General features: G+C 34.8%; 1 non-coding gene across 1 annotated transcript; it reads left to right on the plus strand.

Moving 5' to 3' along the window:
- The first annotated feature begins 16,436 nt into the window (after positions 1-16,436).
- Positions 16,437-16,543, plus strand: LOC114385521. The gene has a single exon (XR_003660892.1). It is a non-coding gene; the product is annotated as a small nucleolar RNA R71 (small nucleolar RNA).
- Positions 16,544-21,472: the final 4,929 nt, after the last annotated feature.

The following is a 21,472-nucleotide window of genomic DNA, read 5'->3' on the forward strand; positions in this document are numbered from 1 at the left end:
GAGTTTCAAGCCAAAAGATAAGGTACATGCACATTGGGAATTGAATTTTTATCACTAAGTTTTAGGTGGTTTAAATGCAAAGTGAAAGATTTCATTTTACTATATGAACCTTAGTTGAATGGATGTATTGAAAGTTGTTTTTGTTTCAACTTCTAAGAGAGCTTATTTATTATAATTGGTAGTAATCTTCACAAAAGAGAATTAGTGGAGAGAAACACAACACATGAATAAAGAGTGTGTGAGAAGAGAGATTGTGAAACAAAGTCATTTTATTGTGAGAAAAATATCTTTGTGTGAGAGTGCTATTATTTCTTGTAACCATAGACTGAGATATTCGAGTTTGTAGAATGATATATTTTTTGAGTCGGTTCCGTGGACGTAGACAAGAGGTGTTAAACCACGTTAAATTTTTGTGTTTGTTATTATTTTTCTTACGGTGTAATCTTTATTTGTGTTCTCACGATTCTTTGTGAATGTAAATAATTTTATTTGTAGGAGCATTAATTATCCAACCCAACAATGATATCAGAGCGTTGATTTAAAAAAAAAATGATTTATCTAGTGTTGGTTTTGTCCTTGGGGGAAGCCCTGATGCATATTGGGTAAAAAGAGCTAATATAGCCTTGAGTGAAATGACTACATACTTTAGCAATAATATTGTCATTAAATCATTCATGTTGAAAGAATTAAAAAAAAAAACAGAAGAAAAAGTCTGCTCTAAATCACAGTGATGGACATAGTTCTAGGTTCGTTCATAGATCCTTGGAGTGTAAAAAGGTGTTATGTTCATAATAATTCAGGAAGTGAAGGACTATTTACCAATTACTCTATTAGGAGAAGGGTTTAGTTTAAGCTGAATTAGGCGTTACATTCAATGACAGCAGCTATAGAAAAAATTAAGCTGATAGTTTTGGAAACAGATTTTCTAGGCTTGTCTAATAGAGATTGTAGGAATAATTTTTAAATTTTTTTTATTAATTTAAAATAAATCACAATAAGTCAAGTTTTTTTTTAAAGTCACAATAACTCAAGTTAAAGGGTCAATAATAACGCCTTTCAATACAACATTAACTACAGGTTGTAAGCTTGCAGCGTCTATAATGTTGTAAGATTCTTGGTGTTGGGGGGTTTGGAATTTGTTGAATTGAGTATTTTTTTTTTTTTTGGGAAATTCCTTTGTGTTGTGTTTGGATATGACAATTTATAGTTTCCCACAGGTAATCCCATGGTCAGTGGCAGGAATTACATATAAAATTATAAATCAGGGTGTGCAAAAATGTACTCCCTACTTGATAAAATTTTAAGTAAATGTTTCAAGTTTTGTATTTTATTCCTGTATTTTTATATATTTTAACCCATTGACCCAAGTTTTCTTTCTTCTTGTATTTTATTGTTATTTTTTATTCAAGTATTTTGATTTGAAAGTTAAAATTTGTATTTTCACCATATGAAGTAAATAATTTATCTGATTACAAAAACCACCAAGTCTTATATACACATGCAGGAAGTGCTAGTATAAGGAGTTGGATAGCTCTTTTCATGTTTGCCCAAACAACCAAAACAATTATATATTTAAGGCACCCTTTTTTAACTATAGTAATTAATTAATAATATCACTTGACTCACCTAGACCAACGACTTTTCAATGGTAAAATGATAAAAGCACCGCTCCACCCACACTAAGGACTCCCTAAGGCCTTTGCTACCCCGGCCTTAGTCATGATTCTCAAATACTCTTGTCTGCACATAAAACATAATATAAATGCTTCTACTATGTTTTTTTCTTCTGGTGATCATTATCTAGTTCTATCTTAAAGCGTTATGCAAAGTAATACGATTAATGAACATGAATAACAAAAATATTGGAGTAGTCTTGTTTGTTTGCTACTTACCTGAAAAGGACTGCAAGAGCAAAAGAAAAGATACACTGCAAAATAAATTAAAGTTAACAAAATTACTTGAGCTTTAAACAATAAGAATAATTAAATTGAGACATGGACACCAACCTGAAAAGGCAAGAATATGAGGGCAACAAGGTAAACAACGACAACCATCCCCTAAACCAAGCGCCAAATTATAGAATGTGGCCTAATAAGAACCCAAACAATAATAATAAAAAAATTCCAGGTAATAATCTCGAGAGAAAATTTACTAAAACTTCAGCTGAACTAAAACTCAACTAATATTATTACTCTTCCACCATCATATATTATACTAATATTCTTCCAGATTCATAGCTTAGCATTCATACTATGCTCCTACTAATTTCATCACACTCATAGCAAATCAGTAGTTATCTAAATTCTCCTACAACATCTTCGTTCATATTAATGTTCCTACTCATTTCATCACACTCATAGTAAATCAGGAATAACATGCGTGTCACTGCATATGAGATTTTGTATTTTTTATCTTTTCTATAATAACTATTAAATTTTTAGCTTAATTAAGTTTTTCTTACATGTAATCTAAACTACTTTCAAATTACTATCTAATATTGATTTTTTAAAACTAAGTACCTAAAAAAATAGTTTTATTTTATTATCTGTCGTTAGTTGTTTTCCGTTAAGTGATAACGTGACAGATGAAGTGTCACGTCATCTCGTCTTGTCACACACATACACTTCATTACCACGTTATCATCTTCAATGATGTGTTAGTGATTAGATGTGATGATGTGACACTCTATCTGCCACATCATCACTTAACGGAAGGAAATTAACGATAAACAAGATTATCAAACTCGAAAGTTTACATAGACTCTTGAGAGTTTCATAGACTCAATTGATAGACTTGTAAGAGTTCATTTCATATAAAAATAATAATAAATCTATAAATAACATATCAATTAAGCATATCAACAATATAATAAAACAAAATAGTAAAACATAAAATTCACAATACTTAAATAACTAAGTCTAGTAATGCATAACTACTAGATAATAACTTACAGATGTTATAGTAGTAGTATAACATTCTCATCGATGATTTAATGTTATTAAAGAATAGGGGTTTGATGTTATTAGAGGTGAGAATTTTTCGATTTGGAAACAACACGGTAAATGGAGGTATGTTGGATACTAAATAGACAAAAAATAACCAAAAGTGACTTATGTTTTAGTTTAATTTTTTTAACTTGGTGACTTGGTGGTAAACTCGAAAGTTTACTAAATTTACTTAAAGTTTATAGAGTCTACCTAGAGTCTACTAAAGAGAGAGTTTACACACGACTCAATTCATAAAGGGTAAGTGGACTTGTAAACTCGTAAGAGTTAGTGAGTTAACTCAAGAGTTTGATAATCATGACGATAAGTAGGAAAATGGAACTAAAAAAATTTCAGGTAAGTATTTGACTAAAATTGAATTTTTAGGTAATAATCTTAAAATGATCTATTTTTTCAGACATGAAAAACTTATTTATGTCAATCTAAAAAACAACTTTTTAGTTAAAAATGATAAGGAGGAGTTTTGTCAAAATAGATAATTTATTTTTAGATAAAATGATAAATTTTATTATTTTATTGAAAATAAAAATAAAAATAAAAATAAAAATGATAATCATATATTTAAGTTATGTTTAAAATTAAATCTAATAAGTCAATAAGAAAAAATTGTTTCTCAAACACTTTTATTTGATCAAATATTTGTAAACTTTTCAAAAAATTAAAAATTAATTAAAATAACTTGATGAAAAGATATGTAATTTAATTTTATATAGACTTAAGAAACTTTATACTATTTATTTTTTTAAGATAATTCTTCATTCAAAATAAGAAATACATTAAATTAATAAGATATTTTTTATCGGTAGGAATAAAAAATACTATTTGAAATTTAAAATAACTGACCTATCAATTCATCATCTTTAATCAACTAAACTAGATTAATTAGATAATATTAAAGGTCAAATTAAAGATTTAAGATGTGTACATTTAATTTAGTATCAAGACAAAAATAAAAGATAACTCAATAAGATCAAATGGTGAGATATATATATTTTGGATCCAGAGAATAGTGAAAGAAGAGTGAGAGAAGACATAACATGTTACATGTGTACATTGATCATAGACTGCAAAATACCAATTATATATGATTCAAATAAGTTTTTCATATATTAAATAATTTTTTCATACTTGAAGAATAGATTGTTTCCAGATTATTACCTAAAAAATTATTTTTTGTCAAATACCTACCTGAAAATTTTTTCAGTTTCATTTTAGTACCTATTGTTAATTCCCTTATGTTAAGTGATGACATGACAAATGGAGTGTCACATCATCACGCCCAATCACTGACACATCATTACCATGTCATTGAAGGTAATGACATGGCAATGGGGTGTCTGTGACAAGGCATGATGATATGACACTCTGTTTGCCACATCATCACTTAACAAAAGGAAACTAATGACAGGTAGTTAAATGAAATTGAAATTTTTTTCAGGTACATAGTTGAAAAAAATGAATGTTAAGTAGTAATCTGAAAATGACTTATATTACAGGTATGTAAAACTTAATTAAGCCCAAATTTTTTGTTATAAGTTTGGTGGATATGTTCTGAAGTATTCATTGATCGTTAGATATTGTGTTAGTTTTTGTTTTAGAATCGTACACATGTGTTAGTTTTTGTTTAAGAGATAATCAAAGTGATTATTGAACATTTCAAAGCAATGCCAAGTTTGGAGATCATAATGATCAATAATTGTTACCTTTCTTTAGTCTTAAAATATCAAGTTTTTCTTAAAGGCTTTAACTATTAAGCTTAAGGTTTTGTTAGGAAGGTTTCTTGGAAAATTGATAGCAGTAATGATGTACACTTGTATTTTTAGTGTCTTCCCGACTTTGGAATGGAGATCAAATCTATTCCTTGATTCATATTGATTTCAAACCACATATATTCAATCACTAATTAAATAGATAAAATTATGAATAAATTTATTTGTGTTGTTGGTCATCTAAACTTTCTTTTTCAACCTCTAGATATTGCCAAAGCACTTGATCTTAGCTTGCTTAATCAATGATATGAAAAAGATGATGGCTAATCAGACAATCCTACTATGGTAAAATATGTTTTTAATACAATGTTAGGAAATCTAGAACTGGCTGTTGGACATGTGACCTCAATAACTTAGGAGTGGAGGGTGAATTGAGTTTCAAAATTCTCCCACTAACAAACTTAAACCCCCTTTTAAATGATAGGCTTAGAATGCAGAAGAAGCAGCAATCAATTTAACAATGTTCTTTTAAATGCATAAGATAAAATTGATTGCAATAAAATAAATAAATTGATAAGGGAAGAGAGAATTGCAAACTCTATTTATACTGGTTCGGTCACTTCTTGTGCCTATGCCCAGTCTTCAAGCAACCCACTCGAGATTTTCCACTATCTTTGTAAAAATCTATTTTACAAGTTCTAAACACCCAAGGAATCCCTTTTCCTTGTGTTCAAGAAACTCACAATTCAAGAGACAACCAGTCTCTTGATTACAATTGACTTTCTTAGAAGAACAGAAAGATTTCTCTCCTTTAGAGTGGATAATACAATTTGAAGTTCCTGGATGAACTCTTAATAGATTTGCAAGTGTTTACCCAGGAGTTGTTGAGAAAGCATTTGACAATGAAGTTCTCTTATAATATCTCTCTCTTGCTTTTTGAAGTCAGACACACACATATATATGCCCTTCGTGCCTTTTCAAAATGGTTTAAAGAGATGTGTCTTTTCAAAAAGCTTTTTCTGAAATTTTTCACTGGTAATCGATTACAGGTTTTTGGTAATCGATTACACAATTATATTTTGAAGGGTCATGACTTTTCAATTTGAATTTCAAGAGTTTCGTTGTTGGTAATCGATTACAAACATCTGGTAATTGATTACAGGTTTAAAATTCAAATTCAAAACCCTTTTTAAAAGATATTTTTCAAAATTTTCTTTTGGTAATCAATTACACTACCTGGTAATCGATTAGCAGAGCCTTGGATGTCTTGGAAACACTTTTTTTTTAGGAAAGACTTGATATTGAGTTAATCTTGAAGCAAGGCTTTGTTTGTTGAAGCAACCTTGCATTAATCTTGAAGCAATGCTTAACCTTTGAAGCAACCTTGTTTGATTCTTCTTTGACATCATCAAAATCATATATTCATACATTCACACTGACCATATTGCCTACAAAATTAATGCTAACAACAACAATAGTGATAGTATCTCTAACCTAGTCTGACCATGGCATTGAACATAATGCTGGCCATAGAGATTTGATTGAATCTGTTGTGGGATCTGCATAATGTTGTCCATAGATGCATTATTTATTTCTTAGAAACCTACCTCTCAAGAAAGTAGCCCAATATAATCTAGAGATCAGAATCTCCCAACCAAGCTTCAGCATAGATGCATTGTTTATAGGTCTACAAGATCTCAAACTGACTCATCCTTGATCCTTAGGGGAGAAAAATTAACTCCAAGAAATGATAACCAACTTTCTATTAAGAAAAATTGGGCAGGGTTAGGAAGATGGTGCCTAGTAGGTTGCAAGTCTTCCATAGGTTGTTGACAATGTTGAAAGAGGATATAGTTGTGTTCGCAAAAATAAAAGAATATTGTGCTATCTTCGCACTTGTCTTTTGCTTTTTTAAACACATGTTTGAAAAATATTATGCTAGCTTGCCTTTTGCTGCACCTTTTTCTTTTCTCAAGGTAACTTATGTAACGACCCCAATCATAAATTGGAGTCCACACAATGATGACTCAAAGAAAAATAAGACAAATGAACAAGTGGCAAACAAACTAGTTACGGATCCACAAATGAAGCAAAGAAGGAGGAGTGAGAGGGTGTCCGTAAACAATTCAAGGTGGAGGGACTATGTGTGATAGGCTGGTATAAGAGAGTAAATGAGTGGATGGGGAAAGGTATGGAATGTGTGATGAAATCTTCACCTCTCTAAATTCTGAATTCTCCTCCTCTCTAATTCTATTTTTCTCTGTTGTTACTTTCACCATTGTAAGGTCATTTTTCCTCCTTTGTTCATACACTAGATGTTGATTTGTCCATAGAAAGCAATAAAACAGAGGCTCTTTTTTTATGCTTTCGTTGTCACCATGGCTAAAAACACCCATATGAAAACAATGGAAGCTTTACTGGCCCAACTGAATGAGACAATGATGAATGATTGAGGCCGTACCCGAATCAAATAAACATTAAAAATGCAGTATCTAGGAAGTGATCCTAGGTCGTCTCCCAACGAGCAATGGTCAACCAAATGTTCATAACAGATAGTAATAAAATAGTAACGAATTTTGGGGGGGGGGGGGGGGTTGTTTGTTTTTGTAAATTAAACAACAAGAAAATTTTAATTAGAAAATATCAGAATTAAAACACGTTGTTTCCCCTTGATTTACAAGCAAGTCTCTTATCGTAGGTTACGAGAATTTATCCTTTATCAGTTCAACCACTTAATCCAACCCTAAATTAAATTACTAAGCAAAATTTAACATAAGGCAGTCATTATGTGATTAAGCAACACATACACCAATTAATCATGAACGAAACTGATCATTAAGCATGAACGTAAATTAAGCGCAGAGACAATTAATCAAGCACTAAGCATGCATGGATTAATAGCAACAAATACAGAGTAATTGGTGAAGAGGAAGAACTGATTAGAATTCAATAGTAATAATAAAACCTCAAAGAGAGCTATGCTTGATCCTCAAGAGAAAACAACGCTGGAGACTTAGCCTTTGATTAATTAGTAGAAAACGAAATTGCATATTGAAGTAGAAAATGAAATTTGATTGCTACGTGAATAGTAAAAACTGGAATTGCAAAACCTAAATTATTCTTTCTCCCAAAACGAAAAGGACCCCTCAAATTAAAACCTTGATGCTGTTATATAGGTTCTTAGCCCCAAAGCTTACAAATCTGTTTTAAGTCCAAGCCCATTAATAAAATAAAATCTGGACAAGAGAAGATAAAATTTGATAAAATAAAATTTAGATAAGATAAGATAAGATAAAATCTAGATGAAATAATATCTAGATGAGATAAAATCTGGATAAGATAAGATTTGGTAGAATAAAATTGTCTACTCTCTTCAAGTCCAAGCCAAATTCCGGATTTAAGCCCGATTGCTTATAATTCTCCTGAAATTAAATTAAAAACATAAAATTAATTTGACAATTAAGGCTATAAAACTGCACAATTAATTTGACAATTAAGGCTAATCAGTAATTAAAATGGTGACAAAAAGGGTTAAGAAATAGGAGAAAATGATGACACATCAAATCCCCTCACACTTAGCCTTTTGCACTCCTGGGTAAAATAAAAAAAAACAAAGCAAGGGACAAATCCAGAGACATTAAAGAGAAACAAACAGGCACAACAACAATTACATATTTCTCAATGAATCTCAAGGAATGAAAAGAATGGGTAACATCTAACACGTAAATAGTTAAAGAGTCAAGGCTGTCATGAAAATTATCCAAGCATCTCAAACATGGCAAGATAGTCAATCAGCTCAAGAATGAAAAGTGATAAAGCCTCACAAGATATGCACTCTATCTCTCAAGTGTCTAGGCTACTGTTTACTCTCAAAGCACCCATGAAAACAAACACCACATAGACTTGGCAAGACTCTAAAATTGACAACCACATCACAAGCACATGCATATGAGGATCAAAAGGTCTTTTAAGGTTGTAATGGGGCCAAGGACAAGGTAGATGAAAGTATGGGATAATAGCTAAAACCCAAAGGAATAGAGGAGCAATGGGGAATAAGTGGGAAGTAAGAAAAAGTAGTAAACCCCAAAACCAAAATTACAAATTAAGCTTTAAAAAGTAAACCAAAAACAAAATCAACCAAGTCTTCAACCAATCTAAGTCTTCAAACCAAGACCTCATTTATTCAACTTCATTGTTTTTTTTTTTGTATTTTTTTAACGTGGACAGTAGCAATTGAAAGCATTTAAAAAATATAGCAACAATTAGGCAATATATGTATACATAATCAAGCATGGCCAATAAAAACATATCATCCAATGAAACATACCCCCCCTCACACTTATTCCCAAAACAATTCCAAAGCTCCAAAATTCCTTAAGGGTAGGGTGAAATCATGGTTTTTCACTTAAGGCTTGTAACGAGCTTCAAAATAAAGAAAGAGGAACATAGGCTCAAAGGGGCTATCAAAGGAATTAATTCAAGATAGGCTCATTTGGCTAGAGGCTTATAAGAACAAAATGCCTAAATCATCTCCTAACATGCATGTGAAGTAAGAAGTATCAACAAGAGTCAAGCCAAGGCTATTGTGCAAGCAATCAATGGGGCAAAACACATTGAATAAAATAGATGATGATGGCTCAAATTCTCACCAAGGGTAAATCTATCACTTTCAATTCGAACTTTCAAAACTAACTTGACATGTAGAGAAAAACAAGGGTTTCAATTCACAAAATGCCAAGAAAATCTTATTTCAAAAACAATTACCCATTACCTATACATAACCCAAAATTCAAAGAGGAACATGTAAAGTTGTACACAAACATAAAACCAAAATAACAAAATTAACCTAGAAAAAAAACTAATAAAATTAAACTAGAATACCCAACAAAATTAAAGAACAATCTCCCCCCCTCACACTTAAGCAACACATTGTCCTCAATGTAGCATAATCATAAGATCAAGAACAATCAAAACAATCAATAAATTTGGACAAGTGCAATGAAAGTAAAGAAGGAGACAGAAAAAGAAAACTCCCTAAGTCATGGCGGAAGAGAAGTAGGGTGAAGTAAGGAGGTCTCCTCCACCACTACATCCACTAAGGAGGGATTTGTGAGGAATGGTTTCAGCCGGTCTCCATTGACCTTGAAGCTCTTATCTGTGGACTCACTTTTGATCTCAACTGTACCATAAGGAAAAACATTAGTCACCACAAAAGGACCAATCCACTTTGACCTCAACTTACCACTCATGAGTCAGAGCCTAGAGTTATACAATAAAACTTTCTGTCCAACCACGAAGTGCTTCTTAGCTATCAAGTTGTCTTGGAACTTCTTGGCCTTCTCCTTGTAGAATTTGTAATTCTCATAGGTTTCTAAATGGATCTCATCTATCTCACTTAGTTGCAACTTCCTTTCCTCTCCAGCATGATCAATAGAGAAGTTGCAGGTCTTTATAGCCCAGTAGGCTTTGTGCTCTATCTCTACAGGAAAATGACATGTCTTGCCAAAGACAACCTGATAAGGAGACATTCCTATGGGTGCTTTGTAGGAAGTCTTATGCGCCCAAAGAGCATCATCTAGCCTGGTGCTCCAATCCTTTCTCTTCGACTGCACAATCTTCTCCAAGATCATTTTTATCTCCCTGTTTGAAATCTGAGCCTGCCCATTAGTTTGGGGGTGGTATGGTGTGGAAATTCTATGCACTACCCCATACTTTTTGAGCAAGACATATATGGACCTGTTACAAAAATGGGTGCCTTGATCACTAACGATGGCTCTAGGGACTCCAAACCTGCAAAACAGATTAGATCTAACAAAATCCATAACAACCTTTGCGTCGTTAGTTCTGGTGGGTTTGGCTTCCACCCATTTTGAAACATAATCAATAGCAAGAAGAATATAAACAAAACCAAAAGAGATAGGGACAGGCCCCATAAAATCTATACCCCAGACATCAAACACCTCACAGAATAACATGGGTTGTTGAGGCATTTGCTGTCTCCATGAAGGTGAGCCGCCTGCTCTCTGGCAAGGCTCACAAGTGCTACAAATTCTCCACACATCCTTGAAGATGGTGGGCCAATAGAAACCGCAGTCAAGCACCTTGCGAGCTATCCTCTGTATGCTAAGATGGCCACCTGGTGCGGAAGAATGACAGAATTGCAGGACTGGGTCAATCTCATGGTCTGGAATGCATCTCCTAATAACCTGGTCACTGCACAACTTCCACAAATAGGGGTCATCCCAAATATAATGCTTAGCATCGCTCTTAATTTTATCATTTTGAGCTTTAGATGCTAAGGGAGGAAAAATAGAAGCAACCAAATAATTCACAATATTAGCAAACCGGGGAGTGGGGAAGGAATCATAAATACTATACAGAATGTACAAATGGTCATCCAGAAAATCATCCTGAATGGGTGAGTCCTCAGACGCACGCTCAGAATGTACTCAGGTGGTCAGCTACGAGGTTCTGTGCACCACTCCGATCACGGATCTCCAAATCGAACTCTTGGAGCCAAAACATCCACCTGATCAATCTAGGCTTTGATTCAGCCTTCTTCAACAGGTACTTCAGAGCAGCATGGTCAGTATAAACAATAACACGAGTACCAAGCAAATATGAACGAAATTTTTCAAGAGAAAAAACTATCACTAATAGCTCATTCTCTGTGGTAGTGTAATTTGCTTGAGCAACATCCAAAGTTCTGGAAGCGTAGTAGATCACCCGAGGCATCTTATTAATCTTTTGAGCAAGGACAACCCTTAATGCGTAATTGGATGCATCGCACATTAGCTCAAATGGGGCTGTCCAATCAGGTGCCTGAATGATAGGGGTGGTAGTCACCGCACGCTTGAGGCAATCAAAAGACTCTTTGCATCGATCATCAAAATCAAACTCCACCTCTTTTTGCAGGAGATTGGATAGTAGAAGGGCCACTTTGTTAAAATCCTTGATAAAACGCCTATTAAACCCTGCATGACCAAGAAAAGAACGAACCTCTCGCATGCAAGAGGGGTAAGGCAATTGTGAAATAACATCTATTTTTGCAGGGTCTACCTCTATGCCCCTACTAGAAATGATATGCCCTAAAACTATACCTTGTTCTACCATGAAGTGAGATTTTTCAAAATTCAGCACAAGTTTAGTTTCAATGCATCTACTAAGAACTCTATCCTGACTATCCAAACATGTATCAAAAGAGGATCCATAAACAGTAAAATCATCAATAAACACCTCTATGCAACTCTCTAAAAAGTCACTGAAAATGCTAAGCATACACCGCTGGAAGGTGCCAGGGGCGTTGCATAGGCCAAAGGGCATCCTCCTATAGGCAAAAGTGCCAAAGGGACAGGTGAATATGGTCTTTTCTTGATCCTCAGGAGCAATATGAATTTGTAAATAACGAGAAAAATCATCAAGAAAACAGTAATGAGACTTACCTGCCAAGCGCTCAAGCATTTGATAAATGAAAGACAGTGGAAAATGATCTTTTCTGGTTACCTGATTCAGTCTCCTATAATCAATGCAGACTCGCCAGCTGTTCTGCACTCTTGTGGGGATAAGCTCATCCTTTTCATTCTTGATCACTGTGAGGCCTGTCTTCTTAGGAACCACTTGGATTGGACTCACCCACTGGCTGTCAGAAATGGGGTAGATGATTCCAACTTGCAATAGCTTGGTCACTTCCTTTTTCACCACATCTAGAATGACGGGGTTGAGTCACCGCTGTGGCTGCCTCACTGGCTTAGCTTCATCCTCTAAAAGTATCTTATGCATGTAGGTAGATGGGCTAATACCAGGAATGTCTGCTAAAGTCCATCCAATGGCTTTTTTGTGCTTCTTGAGAATCAGCAACAACTTCTCCTCTTGCTCAGCAGCAAGGGAGACAGAGATGATCACTGGAAATTTTTCCTTGTCCCTCAAGTAAGCATATTTGAGGTTTGCTGGTAAGGGCTTCAACTCTGGTGTGGGTGGTGGCTGAACAGTGGGAGGAACCATGGTAGGAGAAGAAGAAGGTTCCTCAGCCTATACCTCATAAAGCAAGTCAAAAGTATATGTACTTCCTGCAACATGGTTAGTGCATTCTGATTCTAAAAAATCAACATCAAGAGGTACAACACCCAGAAAATTAGAACCAGACTCAAATTTAGATTCATTCTCAGCATAAAAATCAGACACATGATCAAATTCAAACTCAGATTCAGATTCAATGCATAAAGAATGACAAGTATGCAAATCAGATAAAAATGGATGTTTCCTACCATGAAGAACATTGTTAAAATCAAACATATAATCATCAACAATCTGGTCAATTATCTTAGCACAAAAAATAGAATGATCCTCAGATGGATGTTTCATGGCATCAAGAATGTTAAAATGAACAACAATATCACCAAATTCCATAGACAATGTGCCAGCATAAACATCTATCTTGGTTAGGGCTGTTTTCATAAATGGCCTGCCTAAAATAACTGGAACTGAACCATGGGAAAATCCCTCTTCCATATTAAGAACATAAAAATCAACAGGAAAAATAAGTTCACCAACCCGAACCAGCACATCCTCTATGAAACCTGCGGGGTAAGCAACACTTCTGTAGAAGAAAAGCTTCATGGTGAATCAAAGGTGATGCAAAGGTGTTTTGATGATAACAATGATGATAACAAAAGATGATGACAAAGGTGATGACAAAAAGCTCAAAGATCAATCAAAGAACAACTCAAGTGAATCAAAGATCAATCAAAGAACAACTCAAGTGAATCAAGAACAATTCAAGAGTTCAAGATAAGAATCAAGAAGAATTCAAGACTCAAGAAGAAAGTTAAGAGTCAAGAATCAAGATTCAAGATTCAAGAGATCAAGATTCAAGACTCAAGATTCAAGAATCAAGAGAAGGCTTAATCAAGATAAGTATGAAAAGGTTTTTCTCAAAAATTGAGTAGCACATGGATTTTTCTCAAAACATGTTTACCAAAGAGTTTTTACTCTCTGGTAATCGATTACCAGATTGTTGTAATCGATTACCAGTAGAAAAATGGATTTGAAAAAGTTTTCCAATGAATTTACAACGTTCCAATTGATTTCAAAAAGCTGTAATCGATTACAATGTTTTGGTAATCGATTACCAGTGTCTTTGAACGTTGAAATTCAAATTCAAATGTGAAGAGTCACATCCTTTCACATAAAAGCTTTGTGTAATCGATTACACTGATTTGGTAATCGATTACCAGTGACTGTTTCTGAATAAATCAAAAGATGTAACTCTTCAAAATGTTTTTGACTTTTTCAAATTGGTTTTAAGTTTTTCTAAAAGTTATAACTCTTCTAAATGGTCCTCTTGGCCAGACATGAAGAGTCTATAAATGCAAGGCTTTGATTTGCTTTTCAATATACTTTTACACTTATTCAATCAATCCTTTACAAGCCTTGAATCTCTTTGAACTTCTTCTTCTTCTTTGTACCAAAAGTTTTCTGAAGTTTTCTGGTTTTCTAAACCTTGAAAAACTTGTGCTATTCATCTTTTCATTCCCTTCTCCCTTTGCCAAAAAGAATTCGCCAAGGACTAATCGCTTGAATTCTTTTTGTGTCTCTCTTCTCCCTTTTCCAAAAGAACAAAGGACTAACCACCTGAATTCTTTTGTGTCTCCCTTCTCCCTTGTCAAAGAATTCAAAACGACACAGTCTGAGAATTCTTTGGATTCTTCCCTTTCCCTAATACAAAAGTATTCAAAGGACTAACTGCCTGAGAATTCTTTTGTATCCCCATTCACAAAGTATCAAAGGTTTAACAGCCTGTTTGTCTTAACACATTAGAGGGTACATCCTTTGTGGTACAAGTAGAGGGTACATCTACTTGGGTTTGACTGAGAACAAGAGAGGGTACATCTCTTGTGGATCAGTTCTAGTGGAGGGTACATCCACTAGGTTCAAAGAGAACAAGGGAGGGTACATCCCTTGTGGATCTTTGCTTGTAAAAGGTTTTTTTCAAGGTTGAAAGAAATCTCAAGGACCGCGGGTCGCTTGGGGACTGGATGTAGGCACAGGTTGTTGCCGAACCAGTATAAAAACTCTTGTGTGTTTGTTTCCTTCTTCCCTACTCTTTTACTTTCCGCTGTGCATTTAATTTCCGCTTTTACTTTCTGTTAAGTTTCTCTTCTACTCCTCATTCTCTTAACAATTTAGTAAAAGCCTTAGAAGAGTAAATTTTTAATTAGTAAAGGTTTAGGAATAATTAATTCAACCCCCCCTTCTTAATTATTCTGAGGCCACTCGATCCAACAACTTCTATTTGCCAAATGAATCACCACATCTCTAGATTGTAAAGGTCCAAGAGATAAAGAATTGAAAATGGATAGAGGCATGGCACTAACTGATGCTCCTAGATCTAGCATGACATTCTCAAATTTACTGTTCCCAATAATGCAAGGTATACAAAAAGTACCTGGGTCCTTACATTTCTCAGGAATGTGAGGAACAAATTTACCTATCAATGCTGACACATTTCTACCCATGCTAATCCTTTCATTGCCTTTGAGTTTCCTTTTGTGGGTCCTTACATTTCTCTTGGAATCTGCTTGATGACATCTAGCAAAGGTATGTTCACCTCTACTTTCCTGAAAGTCTCCAAGATTTCCTTTTTCGCTTCTTCCATTTTTTTGTTTGGAATTGCTTTAGGTGGGAATGGAAGAGGGATAGGAGGCTGCTGTAAGTTAGAATTACTAGAAGAAGGTCCACCTACATGAAAATTTTTGTTAGGAAGCTTTCTCTTTTGTGCAACTATCTCATCCTCTTTTTCAGGTGTAGAATGAAGCTTGACAGGTTCAGGTGCAGGTGCTGCTACTGGTGGAGGCACTTGAATTTGGTTGCCAGACCTCAAGATGATGGCACTCACATTTTTCGAATTCTGCATAGTTTGTGAAGGCAATTTATTAGAAATTTGGGACTGAGCTTGGTTCATCTGAGTAGCCATCTGCCCCATCTGATTTGTCAGACTCTGAAAGGAAGCTCTTTTCTCTTGCTGAAATTGCATATTCTGGATGGTCATTTGCCTCACTAACTCTTCTAAGGTTGAAGAGGAGCCTCAGTTGCTTGTTGTCTTTGTTGTGACTACTGCTGTATTGGAGGAGGAACATATGGCTTGCTTGGACCAACAACATTCTGGAAAGGAAGGACAAGCTGTTGTTGTTGTGGAGGACTTGTCCATCTCAGATTTGGATGATTCCTCCAACCTGGATTGTATCTATTGCTCGAAAGGTCATAATTATTCTATTGTTGTTGGTTTTGCTGCTGAGGAGGTCTATTATAAATGTTTGCAGCATAAGCTTCAGGTTGCTCATTGACTCCAAATTGCTGGAAAGAAGGACAAAGATCTGTATGGTGATCTGCAGAAGAACATAGACTTCAGACGCTTGCAACAGGTGTAAATTTATGATTCATGGCAAGCTGAGTTACTAGGTTGACCAAGGCATCAAGTTTTCCCTCAAGTTTTTGATTTTCAGTAGATGAAGATGAATCCATGGCCACCTCATGGACTCCTCTAAGGACAATAGCATCATTTCTTGCACTGAATTATTGGGAGTTGGAAGCCATCTTCTCAATCAAATTCCTAGCCTCAGCAGGGGTCATATCACCAAGAGCTCCACCATTGGCAGCATCAATCATACTCCTCTCCATGTTGCTAAGTCCCTCATAGAAATATTGAAGAAGGAGTTGCTCGGAAATCTGGTGGTGAGGGCAGCTTGCACACAATTTCTTGAATCTTTCCCAGTACTCATACAAGCTTTCTCCACTAAGTTGCTTGATGCCTGAAATGTCTTTTTTGATGGCAGTGGTCCTAGATGCCGGGAAGAATTTCTCCAAGAACACCCTCTTAAGGTCATCCCAGCTGAAAATAGACCTGGGAGCAAGGTAGTATAGCCAATCTTTTGCCACTCCCTCCAGAGAATGAGGAAAAGCCTTTAGAAAGATATGATCTTCTTGGACATCAGGGGGCTTCATGGTGGAACAAACAATATGGAACTCCTTAATATGCTTATGAGGATCTTCACCTGCAAGACCATGAAACTTGGGTAGCAAATGTATTAGTCCAGTCTTGAGAACATATGGAACACCCTCATCAGGATATTGAATGCACAAGCTTTCATAAGTGAAATCAGGTGCAGCCATCTCCCTAATAGTCCTCTCATGAGGTAGAGGTTGAGCCATGTTCTCAGTATAAAAATTAGTAGTGGAATGCTCAAAATCAGAATATTCAGAATCACCCTCAACAGAACGCTCAGAATGCACAAAATGACCAGGATGCACACTATGCCTAACTAATCTATGAAAGGTTCTATCTATTTCAGGATCAAAGGGTTGTAAATCACCTGGATTGCCCCTAGTCATGCGCTATATGCAACAAATAATGTGTTTCTCAACAAGCACTTAACAAGGGGGTAAAACTACAACTATACTCAAACGATATCAAAATGAGCTGAAATTTTGTGAGGAACACCCTAAAATCATGAAAAGATAGCACAAAAATTTTCAAACAAAAATTCAAAGTCTAACTATGAAAACTAGCTAATAAAAGTTTAGAAAAGTAGGACAATAATACTTGAAAAATTAAAAAAAACCTAGTAAACAACTGATTTTTGGAGTTTGGTGTAAATCATGAAGATTTTGATGATGTCAAGAAGAATTTGCTTGAGAAAGGGGGGGGGGGGATGTAAATCATGCAAGCTTTGATGGTGTCGAGAAGAAATCACATGTTTGTCATCATCAAAAAAGGGGAGAATGTGAATGTATGTATACATGATTTTGATGATGTCAAAAGAAGAATCAAACAAAGTTGCTTCAAAGGATAAGCATGGCTTCAAGATTAATACAAGATTGCTTCAAAAAACAAAGCCTTGCTTCAAGATTAACTCAAGATCAAGCCTTGCCTTAAAACAAAGTGCTTTCAAGACATGCAAGGTAGTGTAATCGATTACCAGAAGACAGGGTTGAGAAATAGCTGTTGAAAAAGGTTTTGAATTTGATTTTTCAACTTGTAATCGATTACCATATGTCTGTAATCGATTACCAGCAACGAAACTCCTGAAATTCAAATTCAAAAGTAATGACCCTTCAAATTATAACTATGTAATCGATTACACAAACATTGTAATCGATTACTAGTGGGAGAATTTTCAGAAAATCTGCCAACAGTCACATCTTTTCATTGGATTTGTTAATGGCCATCAAAGGCCTATAAATAGGTGACTTGGGCACGAATTGTAGAATAGAGAGTTTTCATTGCCCAAAAAGGTTTTTCCTCTAAAAGGAAATTAGAGAGATTCCAAGAGAACTTCATTGTCAAATGCTCTCTCAAAAGAAACTCTTGGGCAAACACTTGCAAATCCATTAAGATTTCATCCATGGATCTTCATTGTAATATTCTTCTCTTGAAGAGAGAATTCTTCTTTCATTCTTCTTATTCAAAGAGATTGATTAAGGGACCGAGGGTCTCTTGAGTTGTAAGGATTCCTGAACACAAGGGATGGGTTGTCTTTATGTGGTTCAGACTTTGTAAAGGATTTTACAAAGGTAGTGGAAATCTGCCAGCAGTCACATCTTTTCATTGGATTTGTGAATGGCCATCAAAGGCCTATAAATAGGTGACTTGGGCACGAATTGTAGAAGATAGAGTTTTCATTGCCCAAAAAGTTTTTTCCTCTAAAAGGAAATGAGAGAGATTCCATGAGAACTTCATTGTCAAATGCTCTCTCAAAAGAAACTCTTGGGAAAACACTTGCAAATCCATTAAGATTTCATCCATGGATCTTCATTGTAATATTCTTCTCTTGAAGAGAGAATTCTTCTTTCATTCTTCTTATTCAAAGAGATTGATTAAGGGACCGAGGGTCTCTTGAGTTGTAAGGATTCTTGAACACAAGGGATGGGTTGTCCCTATGTGGTTCAGACTTTGTAAAAGATTTTACAAAGGTAGTGGAAATCTCAAGTGGGTTGCTTGAGTACTGAACATAGGCACGAAATTTGTCGAACTAGTATAAAACTGTGTTTGCATTCTCTCTTCCCTTATCTTATTTATTTTTGTGTCTTGCATGTTTAAAGAACATGATTAAATTGATTGCTGCTTCTTTTGCATTCTAAGCTTATCCCTCTTAAGTTATTGAGGCCACAAGGTCCAACATTTGGGAGACCCCAATCGGCTAAAGCGGGTTGTCACAGTATGGGAAATTTTGTTTTACCCCAAATGCATATATAATAATAGTCATTCTGACACCCGGAGCAAAAGTTATGGCCGTTTTATGTTTTGCTAAAAACAAGTTCCCAAAATTTTGGTCTCTCTCAAATACTGCCACACCCAGTGCTCCTAGTATTTTTCACACAAAATATGGATCAAAAGAAGCTACCACACAAAAAATCATCCAAAAATAACAACTCTAACTATCAAAACAAAAATCGCCAATTAAATTGCAAAATCAATCGCTGAAATAGTCACTAAAAACAGTCGCTAAACAGGGGACGCAACTGAAATACAAAACAGAACGCTACACAAAACAAGACAACTAAACACTATTATGAACCTTTGGCCCACTGCTCCCCGACAACGGCACCAAATTTGATCGAGGCCGAATCTGAATCAAATAAACATTAAAAATGCAGTATCTAGGAAGTGATCCTAGGTCGTCTCCCAACGAGCAATGGTCAACCAAACGTTCATAACAGATAGTAATAAAACAGTAACGAATTGGGGGGGGGGGTTGTTTGTTTTTGTAAATTAAACAGTGAGAAAATTTTAATTAGAAAATATCAGAATTAAAACACGTTGTTTCCCCTTGATTCACAAGAAAGTCTCTTATCCTAGGTTACGAGAATTTATCCTTTATCAGTTCAACCACTTAATCCAACCCTAAATTAAATTACTAAGCAAAATTTAACATAAGGTAGTCATTATGTGATTAAGCAACACATACACCAATTAATCATGAACGAAACTGATCATTAAGCATGAACGTAAATGAAGCGCAGAGACAATTAATCAAGCACTAAGCATGCATGGATTAATAGCAACAAATACAGAGTAATTGGTGAAGAGGAAGAACTGATCATAATTCAATAGTAATAATAAAACCTCAAAGAGAGCTATGCTTGATCCTCAAGAGAAAACAACGTTGGAGACTTAGCCTTCGATTAATCAGTAGAAAATGAAATTGCAGATTGAAGCAGAAAATGAAATTTTATTGCTACGTGAATAGTAAAAACTGGAATTGCAAAACCTAAAATTATTCTTTCTCCCAAAACGAAAAGGACCCCTCAAATTAAAACCTTGGTGCTGTTATATAGGTTCTTAGCCCTAAAGCTTACAAATCTGTTTTAAGTCCAAGCCTATTAATAAAATAAAATCTGGACAAGATAAGATAAGATTTGATAAAATAAAATCTAGATAAGATAAGATAAGATAAAATCTAGATGAAATAATATCTAGATGAGATAAAATCTGGATAAGATAAGATTTGGTAGAATAAAATTGTCTACTCTCTTCAAGTCCAAGCCAAATTCCAGATTCAAGCCCGATTGCTTATAATTCTCCTGAAATTAAATTAAAAACACAAAATTAATCCAGTAGCCCCAAATGATAAAACTGCATAATTAGTTTGACAATTAAGGCTAGATATGGGTGGAGTGATAAAATTAATAAATTGCTTCACACGTTGCCAAAAAATAACTATGAGGCAAAGAAGATATTATCTCTTATGGGTATGGAGTGCCAAAAGATACATGCATGCCCTAATGATTGCATATTATAAAAAACTAAGTTTGTCGAAATGCGCAAGTGCCCCACATGTGGGGTATCACGGTAAAAAGTGAAGGATGATGATTGTAGTAATGATGAAAGCACACACAAAGACTATCCAACAAAGGTGTGTAGTGTGTTGGTATCTTCCAATAATTCCAAGGTTTAAGAAATTGTTTGCTAATGGAGACAACACAAAAAACCCGACTTGGCATGTAGATGGGAGAAAAGTTGACGGCTTGCTCAAACATCCAAATGATTCTCCTCAGTGGAAGATAGTTAATCTTTTGTTTCTAGATTTTGGGAAGGATGCAAGAAACCTTAGGCTTGGACTTGCTTCGGATGGAATGAATCATTTTGGAAACTTAAGCACTAACCACAATTCATGGTCTGTTTTGCTAATGATTTGTAATTTGCCTCCTTGATTGTGCATGGAGCAAAAATACATTATGTTGTTTATGACAATAGAGGGTTCGAGACAGTCAGGAAATGACATTGATATCTATCTTAGTTCATTAATTAAAGACTTGAGAAGGTTGTGGGGATACATGGTTGATGTATTTGATGGGAATCGCCAACAAACCTTCAAGTTGTGTGCAATGGTATTTTGTATCATTAATGACTTTCCAACATATGGAAATTTTGGTGGATATAGTGTTAAAGGGCATCACCCATGTTCTATCTGTGAAAAAAAGACAAGTTATGTCCAACTGAAGTATGGAAATAAGATAATCTATACTAGGCCTCAAAGATTTCTTAAACCCTATCACCCGTATCGATGATTGAAAAAATATTTTAATGGAAAATAGGAGAATGAAAGTGAACCTAAATCCTTAACTGCAAACGAAGTTTATGAGTAGGTGAAGGACATTCTAACTATCTTTGGGAAGACCCAAAAGAAGGATACAACTGAGAAATACATATGGAAGAAGAGGTTGATATTCTTCGAGACAAAGTATAAAGAAAATTAAAGA

The sequence above is a fragment of the Glycine soja genome, chromosome 14 (assembly GCF_004193775.1).
Source record: "Glycine soja cultivar W05 chromosome 14, ASM419377v2, whole genome shotgun sequence".
Classification (NCBI taxonomy): domain Eukaryota; kingdom Viridiplantae; phylum Streptophyta; class Magnoliopsida; order Fabales; family Fabaceae; genus Glycine; species Glycine soja.